The following is a 14,976-nucleotide window of genomic DNA, read 5'->3' on the forward strand; positions in this document are numbered from 1 at the left end:
TCCAATTGTCTGACATGTTTAAACTTCATCATAAGATACGCTGATTTACACATCAATGTGTGGTAGCAAATCTCCAGTACTGATCCTATGACCATGGATAATAAATATGAATGGATTCCATGATCACTGGGTGGAATCTTGTGCAGGTGTCAGGTCTTCCACCAGCCTGCGGAGAGCTGTGAGTGGTGTGCTCAGCTTCTTCCAAGAAACCTTGTTGAATAACATGCCAGTGCCAAGGCCACTGGAATCAAGACATCAGGAGTGGAAATCCTACCCAGCACAAACTTTTTTTTTATTCATTGACATAATATGGGCATCTCTGGCTAGGCCAGCATTTATTGCCCATCCCTAACTGCTCTGAGGTAATTGGGAGTCAAATACATTACTGTGTGGTTTGGAGTCACATGTAGGCCAGACCAGATTGCTTTCAGGAACCTGGAAAAAGCAGTTTCCTTCCCAAAATGACATTAGTGAGCCAGATGGGTTTTTCAGACCTGGTCATCATTAGACTCTTAATTCCAGATTTTTAAAATTGAATTTAAATACCACCATCTGCCACAGTGAGATTTGAACCTCGACCCAAGAACATTAGCTGGTGCTCCAGATTAATTGTCTGGTAATAGTACCATTCGGCCATCGCCTCCCTGGCCATTCAGAGATTGGCAGCTCTTCTGTTCAGCAGTGCCATGGAAGAGCCCATTGCTACAGATACAGGATAAAGGTAAGAAATGCGCTGGGGTTTGGTTTTCGGGTTGGGGCAGTGGGGTGAAGGTGCAGGGGCACTTCATGGGCACTCCCATGTCCAATGTCCAGTCCCTTGTTCAGGCACTGATTCCTTTTATTGAGGGAAGCCCTCTCTCTGAGATTACAATTTCACTACACTCATAGGAGCTATCATGAATGCCATCTAGTGACAGGTCTTCCTGAAATAGAAGCCCTTAAGTAGACCCTTGATTGTGACCCAGACATTTCCTAAATTGCATATTAATGAAGTTACTGGTTTGCTGTACAACATGGGAAAACCAGGGATGGTCTCAAAGCATTTCAACACATCAGACTCTCATGGTTTCACAGCTTCATTTTGAATAGAATTCCTACAGTGCAGAAAGAGGCCATTCAGCCCATTGAGTCTGCACCAACCCTCCAAAGAGCATCCACCCAGAACACCTTATTCTTGGAACCCTACATTTAACATAGCTAATCTGCACATCTTTGGGCTGTGGGAAGAAACCAGAGCACCTGGCAGAAAACCACACAGACATGGGGAGAATATGCAAACTCCACACAGATGGTCATCAAAGGCTAGAATGAAACCCAGGACCCTGGCACCGTGAGACAGCAGTGCTAACTACCCTGCCACCATGCCAGCACATACCACAGCTTTTCATTATTTTACAATGTCATATTGATCTGCTTTTCAAAAGAAAAGCAGGTAATTTTATCAAATTAATCTGCTTTGATTAAGTACCTGTGCTAAAACCTTCTGGTTTTATCACAAGCAATTGTTTTGGTTAATGATTTTCATGTAGCATTTTAACATGTTTATAAAAAAAAACGTGAGGTCTGGCGTTGTATAACACCATTGGGCTGAAAGGGTTAATTTAGAAACTTTGGAAATAGCTGTGCCCACTGTCTCTGGGAAAAGCTCATCAGTTTCTTGTTTGTTGTTAATCTGATCGACTGTCTACAGTGTCATAATAGACAGAATTATTATCTCTACAGAGATAACAATATCTCCTAAATGGTATTAATGTGGTTAATAATTCTTAAACTAATATAACTTGCTATCTCACAAATATGTAATTAATTACTTCGATAGACTGAAGCATGTGCACTTACTGAATTAGACTTATTAGTGGTTAATCCTTTACTACTTAGTCCTATGGACTAGTAATAGAAGCAGGGTTTGTGGTACTATATCTACCTGAAAGAATAAATTATCACAACCAGGTGTCAGTTGCTAACATCTCCTACAGCACGTGCTACAACCACTCTTCATTGTAACCAGTTCATAACCTGTCTTTCTGCAGCATTGTTAAACTGGAACAGGGTGGCTGTCAGGAGACTGGCCACAGACTCTCATGATGTGCTGGCTCTGGATGCAAACTGAATTCTGAGGGAATGGAATTCCTTTTTATTCAGAAACTAATCACAATAATGTTTGGAAAGTAAATAGGTGCTATCTGTTGCATCTTGTTCTACAAATCAGCCTGCAGTGCAAGTAAAGCCAATGTGTTTTCCTATTCTATTGTGTTCTCCCATAGGGAAAATAATGTGGCTATATCCTCTGACAGTGCAGAAAGCCTTGGCTACCCCCTATGCACTGTGTGATGTTGCTAAGGCCACCCACTGCAGCCTGTTTACATAAAGGTTAAGGGTCACGATGGCCTTAACGGTCACATGCAATGTTATCCATGCCATGGGTTTGAGGCTCTAATTGTGGTTCCAATCAGTGTCATAGATCAATGATAGGCTCCTTTTCAAAGAGAAAGTGCCTGAACCATTGCTGCTCTGTGAATCATAGGTGGGTGAAGTGCTCTTCTGAGGATTTGGCTTCGTGGCCAGTGTCCACCTCCTCTCTCCCCTCTATAATTACTTCAGTCTTCTTGAATGCATCCCTTCACTCTCCAGCCTCTAAGACGGACCCACCAGGCCATGCAAAACAAGATTATCAGTTTGAGAAAGGGAAAAAGTGATGCCCCACTAACAAAAATGTCTCCGACAATCAATATTCATACACGACATGAGAAAATAGGTTAATAAATGCCCTGAGTAAACCAACAGAGTCTAGAATTAGAGTGGTGCTGGAAAAGCACAGCAATTCAGGCAGCATCCGAGGAGCAGTAAAATCAACGATTCGGGCAAAAGCCCTTCATCAGGAATACAGGCAGAGTGCCTGAAAGGTGGAGAGATAACCGCCCTGGTGCTCACCTTCCACCCTACCAACCTTCGCATAAACTAAGTCATCCACCGACATTTCCACCACCTCCAAAATGGACCCCACCACCAGGGATATATTTCCCTCCCCACCCCTTTCCACCTTCCGCAAAGACCGTTCCCTCCGTGACTACCTGGTCAGGTCCACGCCCCCCTACAACCCACCCTCCCATCCCGGCACTTTCCCCTGCCACCGCAGGAATTGCAAAACCTGCTCCCACACCTCCTCCCTCACCTCCATCCAAGGCTCTAAAGGAGCCTTCCACATCCATCAAAGTTTTACTTGCACATCCACCAATATCATTTATTGTATCCATTGCTCCCGATGCGGTCTCCTCTACATTGGGGAGACTGGGCTCCTCGTAGCAGAGCGCTTTAGGGAACATCTCCAGGACACCCTCACCAATCAACCACACCGCCCTGTGGCCCAATATTTCAACTCCCCCTCCCACTCTGCCGAGGACATGGAGGTCCTGGGCCTCCTTCACCGCCACTCTCTCACCACCAGACGCCTGAAGGGAGAACGCCTCGGAACTTCAACCCCAGGGCATCAATGTGGACTTCAACAGTTTCCTCATTTCCCCTTCCCCCACCTCACCCCCATTTCCAAACTTCCAGCTCAGCACTGTCCCCATGACTTGTCCTACCTGCCGATCTTCTTTTCCACCTATCCACTCCACCCTCCCCCCTGACCTATCACCTTCATCTCCTCCCCCACTCACCCATTGTACTCTATGCTACTTTCTCCCCACCCCCACCCTCCTCTCATTTATCTCTCCACGCTTCATGCTCTCTGCCTTTATTCCTGATGAAGGGCCTTTGCCCGAAACGTCGATTTTACTGCGGCTCCAATGCTGCCTGAACTGCTGTGCTTTTCCAGCACCACTCTAATCTAGACTCTAGTTTCCAGCATCTGCAGTCATTGTTTTTACCTGAGTAAACCAACAGTCCTATGAGGAACTTAACCTGTTTTTAGTGAAGGATCCCATTTTGTAGCAACACCTTGCTGCATGTTAGTGCCATCAGTTGTTGGATGAATTTATCATCTGCCCTCAGGAGAAGCACAATTCCACAAGTGAATCCAACAATAAGATTTAGACTTTAATTTAAATGCTTTCAGAAAATAACCTGGATGTCAACAGAAGAGCTGGATCCAACTTCAGTACAATACAGGCAGATGCGAGCTCTCACTGTATTGGACTCTCAAGCATACTTCTGACATCCATATACTAGATACAGCACCAATGAATTGTCAAGCTAAGATCTGGAGATGATAGGAAACTGGGATATAATGCCTATAGAAAACTCAGCCAGAAATTATAAAAATATTGCTCAAGCCTTTGCTTACCAGTCAGTCCAATCTTTGAATTCTGTGGGCAGTCATGTGGAGATGCATTTGGAGACAAGACTGGGGAGCAAAATGTGAAGAAGTCTCAGCTCCCCAACATGTTCCTATCTTCAAGTCATCATTCTGGGTGTGGAATCAGAGCAGCACAGGCTACCCACCCACAGAGTCTGGAGGCTGGCAGCAGCTTCTGGTAACCTCCCACCAGCAGATGGGGAAGCCATTGGGAACGGCAAAAGTGAAAAGGTCCCAGCCTTGGCCATAAGCCACATTCTTTGGGAGAGGTTTGCCCTGCACCTGGATGGTCCTGTGGGATGTGGGCCTTCCATACTATAAACACTTAATTCAAACATTAGTGGTACCTCTTGGGCACCCTTGCCCTGTTCTACATATTTCAGCAGCACCCAATTTCTTTCAGTGGCTAGTTGTCTATGAACTTTAGGAATCTCATTGGCCTTGCCACTTTCACAACTCATCCACCATCCTTAATTGGATAATAAACACAGAGGGGATCTGATAACCGCCCACTTCAGGCAAGATCACAGAGCTGGGCAAATGCAAACGCCAGTGCCCAAAAATGGTGTCAACATGCTGGGAACATGATCCAATTGTTGATCGAAAAATGCCCGAAAATATCCACCACCAGTGGGTGGTGTGTGTATGGAATGAACTGCAAGAGGAAGTGGTGGAGGTTGGTACAATTACAACATTTAAAAGGCATTTGGATGCATATATGAATAGAAGGATTTAGAGGAATATAGGTCAAATGCTGGCAAATGGGACTAGATTACTTTAGGATATCTGGTTGGCATGGACCAAGGATCTGTTTCAGTGCTGTACATCTCTATGACTCTATTCAGCACTCTGATTGTTGTCGCACAACACAACAGTGGGTATGCTCAATGCAAAGACAGAACTTTATTTTCACAAAAAAACTGCAGTGGTCATTCCTACCAGTATTGTCATGCAGAGAATCATCTGAGATAGGTAGGACGAATCCAAGTAAATGCTTCCCTCTGACTAGTTCTTACAATTAGTCACAGACCCAGTCTCATAGTAATATCCATTAAGAATCAGCCAGCTTGGTCGGTAGTGGTGCTACTGGGCTACTGTTGATGATGAGCATTGAAGACCACATGCAGAAACCATTGTGTTTTCTTGCCACCCTCAGTGCATCTGCCAACTGCAATTCAACATGGAGGTGAATTGCTTGTCCGGGTGAGGAGTTGCTGGCAGACAAAGCAGTCTGAAAACAGAGGGGTTGGGGAGAGGTGAAGAGCAACAATGAGGAGGTAGAGTTGGATGTCATCAATATCCAGGAACAGCAGTAGGCCATTCAGCCTGTCGAGTTTGTTCTGCCATTTAATTCAATCATGGCTAATCAAACACATTAATGCCTTTTTCCCATGCTATCCCCATAATTATTTACATTATTGATAATGAAGAACTTATCAAGCTGTACTTTAAATATACTTGCTTGATGTGGGAGCTGAGGAACGTGTCTGATGTTCCTGACTCTTACACTTGCAAGAGGTATGTCCAGCTGCAGCTGTTGTTTGACTGCATGATGGCTCTGGAGCTGTGGATGGACTCACCGTGGAGCATCCGCGATGCTGAGGAGGTCGTGGATAGCACGTTTAGTGAGCTGGTCACACCGCAGGTTAGGATTGCTGAGGGAGATAGTGAATGGGTGACCAAAAAACAGAACAAGAGTAGGAAGGCAGTGCAGGTGTCCCCTACAATCATCTCCTTCCAAAACAGGTATACCGTTTTGGATACTGTTGGGGGACGTGGCTCACCAGGGGAGGGCAGCAGTTGTTAAGATCATGGCACTGTGGCGCGCACTGCTGTTCAGAAGGGCAGGAAAAAGACTCATAGGGCCATAGTCGTAGGGGATTCTATTGTGAGGAGAGTAGATAGGCGGTTCTGTGGCCAAAATTGGGACTCCCGGATGGTCTGTTGACTCCCAGGTGCTCGGGTCAAGAATGTCACTGATCGGCTGCAAAGCACTCTGAACAGCCAGTTGTCTTAGTGCATATAGGCACCAACAATATAAGTAGAAAGTGAGACGAGGTCCTGAAAGAAGAATTCAGGGAGTTAGGAGAGAAGTTAAAGGGGAGGACCTCAAAGGTAGTGATCTTGAGATTACTACCAATGCCACCTGCTAGCCAGCGTAGAAATGAAAAAATAGGCAAGATGAACATGTGGCTTGAGAGATGGTGTAGGAGAGAGGGGTTCAGATTTGTTGGACATTGGGACCGGTTCTGGGACTATTACAAAAGGGACGGTCTAAATCTGAACCAGATCGGAACCAATGTCCTTGGGGGAGTTTTTGCTACTGCTGTTGGGGAGGTTTTAAACTAATGTGGCAGGGGACTGGGAACCAGAAGAGAAAACAAGTAGGCAGTGAGGTGGAGACTGGAGACTGTAAGAATTATGAAGATAGTATTAATAAAGGGAAGAATAGGCAGGGAGCAGGTGACCTGAAATGCATCTACTTTAATGCAAGGATTATAGTATGTAAGGCAGATGAACTTAGGGCTTGAATTGGTGCCTGGGAGTATGACATTATTGCCATCACAGAGACTTGGTTGAAGGAAGAGCATGATGATTGGCAACTAAATGTTTCAGGATATAGACGCTTCAGACAGGACAGGGACGGAAGTAAAAGAGGAGGTGGAGTTGCATTGCCGGTCAGGGACGATATCACGGCTGTGCTAAAGGAGGACACTATGGTGATCTTGGGTAGTGAGGTGTTATGGATGGAGCTGAGAAATAAGAAGGGTGCAGGTACATTGTTGGGGCTGTATTACAGACCTCCCAACAGTGAGTGTGAGGTAGAAGAACAAATAAGTAAACAGATTATGAATAGATGTAGAGGCAATAGGGTCGTGGTGATAGGGGATTTTAATTTTTCCAACATTGACTGGGATACAGTTAGTGTTAGATGTTTGGATTGAGTAGAATTTGTATGAAGCATTCAGGAGAGTTTTCTAGAGCAGTATGTCAATAGTCCGACGAGGGAAGGGGCCATATTCGACCTGGTACTGGGGAACGAGCCAGGACAAGTGGTAGAAGTTGCGGTGGGGGATTTCTTTGTAACAGTGACCACAATTCTGTAAGTTTTAGAATACTCGTAGCTAAAGAAGAGAGTGGTCCTAAGGGAAGAATACTAAACTGGGCCAAGGCCAATCATATCAAAATTAGGCAGAAGCTGGGAAATGTGGATTGGACACAGCTATTTGAAGGCAAGTCCACATTTGAGATGCGGGAGGCTTTCAAAGATGGGTTAACGGTAGTGCAGGATAGGCATGTCCCATTGAAGGCAAAGGATAGGAAGGGCAAGATTCATGAACTGTGGATGACAGGAAAAATTGTATGCCTAGCCAAAAGGAAAAGGGAAGTGTACATAAGGTCTAGGCAGCTAAGAACAGAACAGGCCCTGGAGGAATATTGGAAGAGTAGGCCAAGTAAAGTAAACAAGGAATCAAGTAGGCTAAAAGAGGTCATGAAATAGTTTTATCAAGCAGAATTAAGGAAAATCCCAAAGCATTTTATTCTTATATAAGAAGCAAGTGGGTATCTAGGGAAAGGGTTGGTCCACTAAAAGATAAGGAAGGAAGGCTGTGTGCTGAACCTGAGAGAGTGGGTAAGATTCTGAATGACTACTTTGCATCAGTGTTCACTGAGGAGAGGGACATGATGAATGTTGAGTTTAGAGATAGAAGTTTGAGTAGTCTGGATCACGTTGACATAAGTAGGGAAGATGTGTTGGGTAGCTGGAGGTTATTAACGTGGACACATCCCCAGGACCGAATGGGATCTATCCCAGGTTGCTGAGGGAGACAAGAGGGGGACTCGGCAAGATGGCGGTGATTCTGTGGAACTGTTGTGGACAGCTCTGCCTAACGGCCAAGGTATACTGGTGTTTTTTTGCCATCCCTGGCCAACTTATGTGGTGGAATTAATTGTTTAAAACCTTCAATATCACATATTTGTTAATATTTGGGAGTGAGAAGGATGCCAAAGGGGAAAAGGAGTGAGCAAGCAGCAGCAGGGAGGACATTCCCCTGCAGCATCTACCACACCAGGGACTGCAGCAGCAGCAGCCTCTCCCGAACCCCTGGGGACCTGACAGCCTCACAGGAATTGGCTGCGGCGATGGAGAGACTTATCTTGAACATTGCGGCTGTGATTGAGGAGATCAGTCGGGGGGTTCATGCCCAGATGCAATCTATTGCATCCATGCTATAGAAACATGAGCAGGAGATCCAGGGCCTCGGGGAGAGGCTGGAGGAGGTGGGGGGTCGAACTAAGGCGTTGGAAGCTGTGATGGAGTCCTCGTGCAGTCGGATCCAGATGCTAGAGTGAGAGGTGCGGGCCTTGCAAAACAATATCGACGGCCTCAAAAATCAAGATTGGAGGATAAATCTCCGAATTGTTGGGCTCCCTGAAGGTGAAGAAGGTTAGCAGCCAGTCAGTTTCTTTGAAAGCTGGCTGCCGAAGTTTTTGGGCCTTCATATCAAGTCCAGCAGGCTACAGATTGAAAGGCAAAAGTGAGGACTGCAGTTGCTGGAAACCAGAGTTTAGATCAGAGTAGTGCTGGAAAAGGCACAGCAGGTCAGGCAGCATCCGAGGAACAGGAAAATCGACGTTTTGGGCAAAAGCACAGATTGAAAGAGCTTATCGGGTTACAGTGCACAGGTCAGGGCCAGTGCAGTGCCCCCGCTCGGTCCTAGTGCACTTCCATTTATATAAGGACAAGCGAAAAGTCATAGAGGCTTCCAGATCCCTGGGAAAAGATCCACAGGCACTGCTGTACAAGGGGTCAAAAATCATGTTTTTCCAGGATTTCTCTGCAGCTGTAATTCGAAAGAGGAAGTCCTTCGATGAAGTTAAAAAGAGGCTGAGGAACCTGGGCATCCAATACTCCATGAGATACCCCGCAGTGCTCCATTTCAGCCACAAGGACTCAGTTTATACATTTGACTCAGCGGGTAAAGCTAAAAACTTTGTGGATACTTTAAAATAGATGGATTGGCCTGAAGAATATGGTTAATGCTTGTCCTCTTTTCTATCTATCCCCATGTTTTCCCTTCCTTTTTTTAATTCCTTTCTTTCTCCCTAATAATTTCCTTTTTGCAAACGGGGGAAAAGACTTTGGAATAAATTGTTCCTCTTTTTTAATAACTGGATTTTCTGATGGGAAATTGTGTGGATGTTCTTTGTTGTCTCTCCCCTCTTTTTTTTGTTTGTTCTGTTTCTCCTTTACACAAGTAGGGATGACATGAAACCAGGGATGGGTGAAGTGTTCATCCTGACTTGGTCTTTTTTTCTGTTGATTTAAGGATCATCTCCTTGTTTTTTATTTCTGGCCTAAGGCTGGGGCACAGTCCGGGTTTGAAGGAGCTGTGAAGGAGGGGATGGGTAGGGTGAGTGCCCCCTATGGGCAGGGAGAAGAGTCTTCCATTCAAGGTTTGATAGTTGGTTTTCTTTGTAGTTTTTTGGTAGTAATAGTTATTTATAGTTATGATAGAGTAGTTTTTGTATATATAGTTTTTCAATTCTATGAGTCTTTATTTACTTATGCTCGGTGCTTTGTAAGCAGGGTTCTCCCTCTAAGGGGTTCAAGGGTCTCTGAAAGGGGATATGGCTAAGTGTCTTATTAAATGGTGCACCTGGAACCTTAAGGGAAATCATTCGCCTGTTAAAAGGAAAACAGTGCTTTCTAGCCTTAAGAGGGAAAGGGTTGATATCGCTTTGTTGCAGGAAACTCATCTTGATGATGGGGAACACCTGAAATAACAACAGGGCGGTTATGACCAGGTATTCTTTTCATCCTTTACTTATCCAGAAAAATCTTCCGTTCACATTATTAGAGCAAGTGAAAGATGAGCAGGTATGGTTTGTGATACTTAAAGCCCTGGTACATGGGGAGGAATATGGCATTTTAAATGTCTACTGTCCTCCGGTGCATCCCCTCAAATTTTTGATTAGTCCTTTCTCTAAGTTGAGTGCTTTTGGAACATGGCACATTATTATCGGGGGGGGGGGGATTTTAATTGTCTTTTGGATCCGACAGTGGACAGGTTGCCTTGTGGGCCCCCCAATTATTTCTTCGCAGGCCAAGCAGATGGTTGACTTATGCGAGGAGTCAGGGCTGGTGGATATTTGGAGATGTCTTCACCCTACTGGCAGGGACTTCACCTTTTTTTCAAACCCACATAAATGTCACAAGAGGATTGACCTCTTTCTGGCTCCCTCGGTTGTTCTGGATTTGATTATAGATTGTAAAATTGGGAATATAGCTGTCTCGGATCACACGGCAGTATAGTTGGAGGTTAAGGCCAAGGGTGAAGGACTAGGTTTGCGGCACTGGCATATGGCCCCTTTTCTCCTTAAGGATTCCAAATTTGTGGAATAACTTTTGAAGGAGTTTCAGGAATTCTTGACTTTCAACTCAGGCACGGCTAGTCGTCCATCTATGCTATGGGAGACTGCTAAGGCCTTTGCTCGGGGATTAGCTATTTCCTATTCGGCTAGCTGGAAACAACAGGAGGAGGAACAGCAGCGTCTACTTGAGACGTGGTTGAAAGCCGCAGAGGCAGCACATTTTGTGCAGCCTTCAGTGACTAAGCTATAGCAGATCATGGCCCTTCGGGCTGCCTTTAATTCAATACTGACACAAAATGCAAAGAAGGAACTTGCTTTTGTGAGATAAAGGCTGTTCAAATATGGGGATAGGCTAGGGAAATATTTAGCGTATCTGACTAGGAAAAAGCGTGCTCCCCAATCCATTACTACAATCAGAGACAGCGCTGGGGTCCTTACATATGATGTTAAAAAAGATTAATGAGGCTTTTCGGAGCTTTTACTCTGAATTGTATTGGTCTGAAGGGTGCAAAGACAGGAGGGCTAAAATGGAGACTTTAAGAACTTGGACCTCCCAGGGGTAACCTTGGAACAGGCCTCTCTCCTTAATGCCCCCTTGACAGTTCAGGAGGCAGCTAGGCAATTCAGAGTGGGAAAGCGCCTGGCCATGATGGTCTCCCGGGTGAGTTTTATAAAGCGTTTATAGGGATTCTGCCAGGGCCAATGTTGGAGATGTACAATCACTCCTAAATGCATGAATGCCTACCACCATCTATGAGAGAAGCTAATATTTCCTTAAATCTTAAGAAGGGGAAGTTTCCTGAGGATTGTGCCTCATACAGGCCCATCTCTCTATTAAATTCAGATTTCAAGTTTCTGTCCAAGATCCTGGTGCTGAGATTGAAAAGGGTATTGCCCCATATTATTAAAGAGAACCAGACAGGCTTTATAAAGGATCATAGGTCCTCTAATAATATTAGAAGGTTGCTGAATATGGTCCAAGTTTGTTAGCAACGAACGATTCAGGGGTTAGTGATTTCCTTAGATGCAGAGAAAGCATTTGATCGTGTGGAATGGCCGTATCTTTTTTATGTTTTAGAACAGTTTGGGTTGGGTGGAGTCTTTGCTAGGTGGGTGGATGTTTTATATCGCCAACCTCTTGCCGCGATCATCACCAATGGGGTGAAGTCTGGGAATTTTAGGATTGGTAGGGGTAGTTGTCAAGGCTGCCCCCTCTTACCGTTATTGTTTATGTTGGTGATAGAGCCGCTGGCAGAGACCATTCGTCAGAACATCCACATAACGCTCCGGAAGTGAGATCGAGGGCACACAAGATTACACTATATGCGGATGATGTCCTTCTGTTTTTATCAAACTCGATAACCTCCGTACCCCATTTCATCCCATATCAATTCATTTGGGGCTGTTTCATGATATAAGATTAACTTTGCAAAATCGGAGGCTATGCCTTTGGGGAATCTTAAGGATGTGCCAGAAGTTGAAGGTGGCCCTACGTTTCCTTTTAAGTGGTTACGGGCAGGGTTCTGATACCTAGGCATTTTTATTACCCCCCCAGTTATTTCAGACTAACTTTGTTCACCTACTCAACAATATTAGATGAGATCTCCAGAGATGGGAGGCTCTTCCAATTTCATGGCTGGGCCGAATCTCTCTCATTAAGATGTATGTTCTTCCTTGTTTGCTTTATCCCATGCGTATGCTCCCTATAATGTTTCCCAGATCAACACTGCGGAAGCATATGGGGTGGTTTGGTTCCTTTGTCTGACATCGTGGGCGGCCCCTCATCAAACTTATTAAATTGCAGTTGCCTCAAGGATGGGGAGGAGTTGATTTCCCAGACATCAGAAGGTATCAATTGAGCTCCCTGCTGTTCTTTGTCTGCGATTAGGTAGGTAAAGATCCAAACTCAATATAGCTGGATATCGAGGCCTCCCAGGCAAAGTGCCCTCTTATTAACCTATTGTTCATGGATAAGATGAGGACAGTTATGGACCACTGCTGGAACCCCATTGTCTTTAGTACAGTCAAGGCATGGAGGGCGATATGTCAGAGTGAGGGTTGCTTATCCAAGACTTCGCCACTTACACCTATAGTTGGAATGCCAGGGTTCCGACCAGGGATGATGGACTCAGGGCTTAAACGATGGGCAGCAAGAGGAGTTTCTAGTTTGGGAGACTTGTTTGATGGGGGGGTTATGATGTCTTTCGAGCAACTGATCTGCAAATACAGGCTGACCAGCAGAGACCTTTTCCGTTTTTTTCAAGTTAGGGATTTCATCCAGAAGAAGACTAAGCTTCTCACTAAGCTCTATAAGCCTGATACAGAGAGGTTGTTGCTACGTTCCACAAGCACCCTTTCGGTTAGTGGCAAGGCATGACAGGATATTAACCAGTTATGTGAGGTCTGGGAGCAAGAGCAAGGAGTGGAGATCTATTCTGAAACATGGGAGAACATATGGGGGAATACTCGAAAGATCTCAAACTGTAATAGAACATGTGCTACAAGTTCTGCACAGGGCTCATCTGGCACCAGACCATCAGGCGTAGTTCAAAAAAGGGGTATCTTCAATGTGCCCTAAATGTAAAATAAGTGTAGGTACTCCTGCCCATTGCTTCTGGACATGCCAAATGTTCAGTGTTTATTGGAGCGCTGTGGTGGGAGAGATAGGGAGGGTATTGAGGACTGAAGTCAAATTGACCCCATATCACTCCTCTTAGGTCTACCGAACTTACCATCTTTAGACAGGCATGGGAAGAAACTATTTAACATTCTTGCATACTGTGCACGGAAGAATATTCTGATGAATTCTGAGGAACACAGAAATTAATTATGGAGCACATTCCCTTGGACCTTTTTACAAACATGGTGCACCACACAACAGGAGAAAGTGAGGACTGCAGATGCTGGAGATCAGAGCTGAAAATGTGTTGCTGGAAAAGCGCAGCAGGTCAGGCAGCATCCAAGGAACAGGAGAATCGACGTTTTGGTCATGTTTCCTGAAGAAGGGCTTATGCCCGAAACGTCGATTCTCCTGTTCCTTGGATGCTGCCTGACCTGCTGCGCTTTTCCAGCAACACATTTTCAGCTCTGCGCTTTTCCAGCAACACATTTTCAGCACCACACAGCAGACCATTTATATAAGACATGGCAGCCCGACTTGAGTTATTTGGAAATACATTTGTCAGTCGTCTTAACTAGGGCGTTTGTTTAACCAGGATGGTTAGATTTGTCAAGTCCTGAGCCCTGGAGGGGGTCTCCTGAGTTAATACAGGTATATATACTATGCTCCCGTTCCTTTGTTTGGGAGCTTTGTGCCGAGCTGTTCTGTATTTTGTGGGGTTTTTTTTTTGTTTTTTTTGCTTTTCTTTCTTTTGTTTTGGTGTTGTTTTGCACAGTTTTAGGGTTTGTTTTGTATTATAGGGTAGGTTAATAGTTAGTAGACTGTAGTTGAATTGTAATTTGTGTTTTTTTCTTTTTTATTATACTGATATTTATTATTGATTATATTTTTCAATAATTTTATATGTTTGTAAAGTTAAAAAAAATTTGCTAATAAGTATATTTACAAAAAAAAGGAGGTAACAGAGGAAGTAGCTGGGGCCCTGACAGATATCTTTGCAGCATCCTTAAACACAGGTGAGGTGCCGGAGGACTGGAATGTTGCTCATGTTGTCTCCCTGTACAAGTAGGGTAGTAGGGATATTCCGGGTAACTACAGACCAGTGAGCCTGACGTCGGTTGTGGGAAAGTTGTTGGAGAAGGTATTGAGAGATAAAATCTATTTATATTTGAAAATGAACAGGCTTGTCAGTGATAGGCAATATGGTTTTGTGCAGGGGAGATCATGACTTACCAACGTAATAGAGTTCTTTGAGGAAGTTACCAAGTTGTTAGATGAAGGAAGGGCTGTAGATGTCATATACATGGACTTTAGTAAGGCATTTGATAAGGATATACATAGACTGGAGACTTGGGTGGAAAAGTGGCTGATGGAGTTCAATCCGGGCAAATGTGAGGTGATGCATTTCGGAAAGTCTAATTCTAGAGTGAACTATACTGTAAAATGGAAGAGGCTTGGGAAAAGTTGATGAGCAGAGAGATTTGCGTGTTCAGGTCCATTATACCCTGAAGGTTGCTGCACAGGTGGATAGAGTGGTCAAGAAGGCATATGGTATGCTTGTCTTCATTGGACGGGGTATTGAATATAAGAGCTGGCATGTCATGTTAAAATTCTTCAAGACTTTGGTTTGGCTGCATTTAGAATATTGTGTACAGTTCTGGTTGCCACATTACTAAAAGGA

Source organism: Chiloscyllium punctatum, chromosome 8 (genome assembly GCF_047496795.1).
Source record: "Chiloscyllium punctatum isolate Juve2018m chromosome 8, sChiPun1.3, whole genome shotgun sequence".
Classification (NCBI taxonomy): domain Eukaryota; kingdom Metazoa; phylum Chordata; class Chondrichthyes; order Orectolobiformes; family Hemiscylliidae; genus Chiloscyllium; species Chiloscyllium punctatum.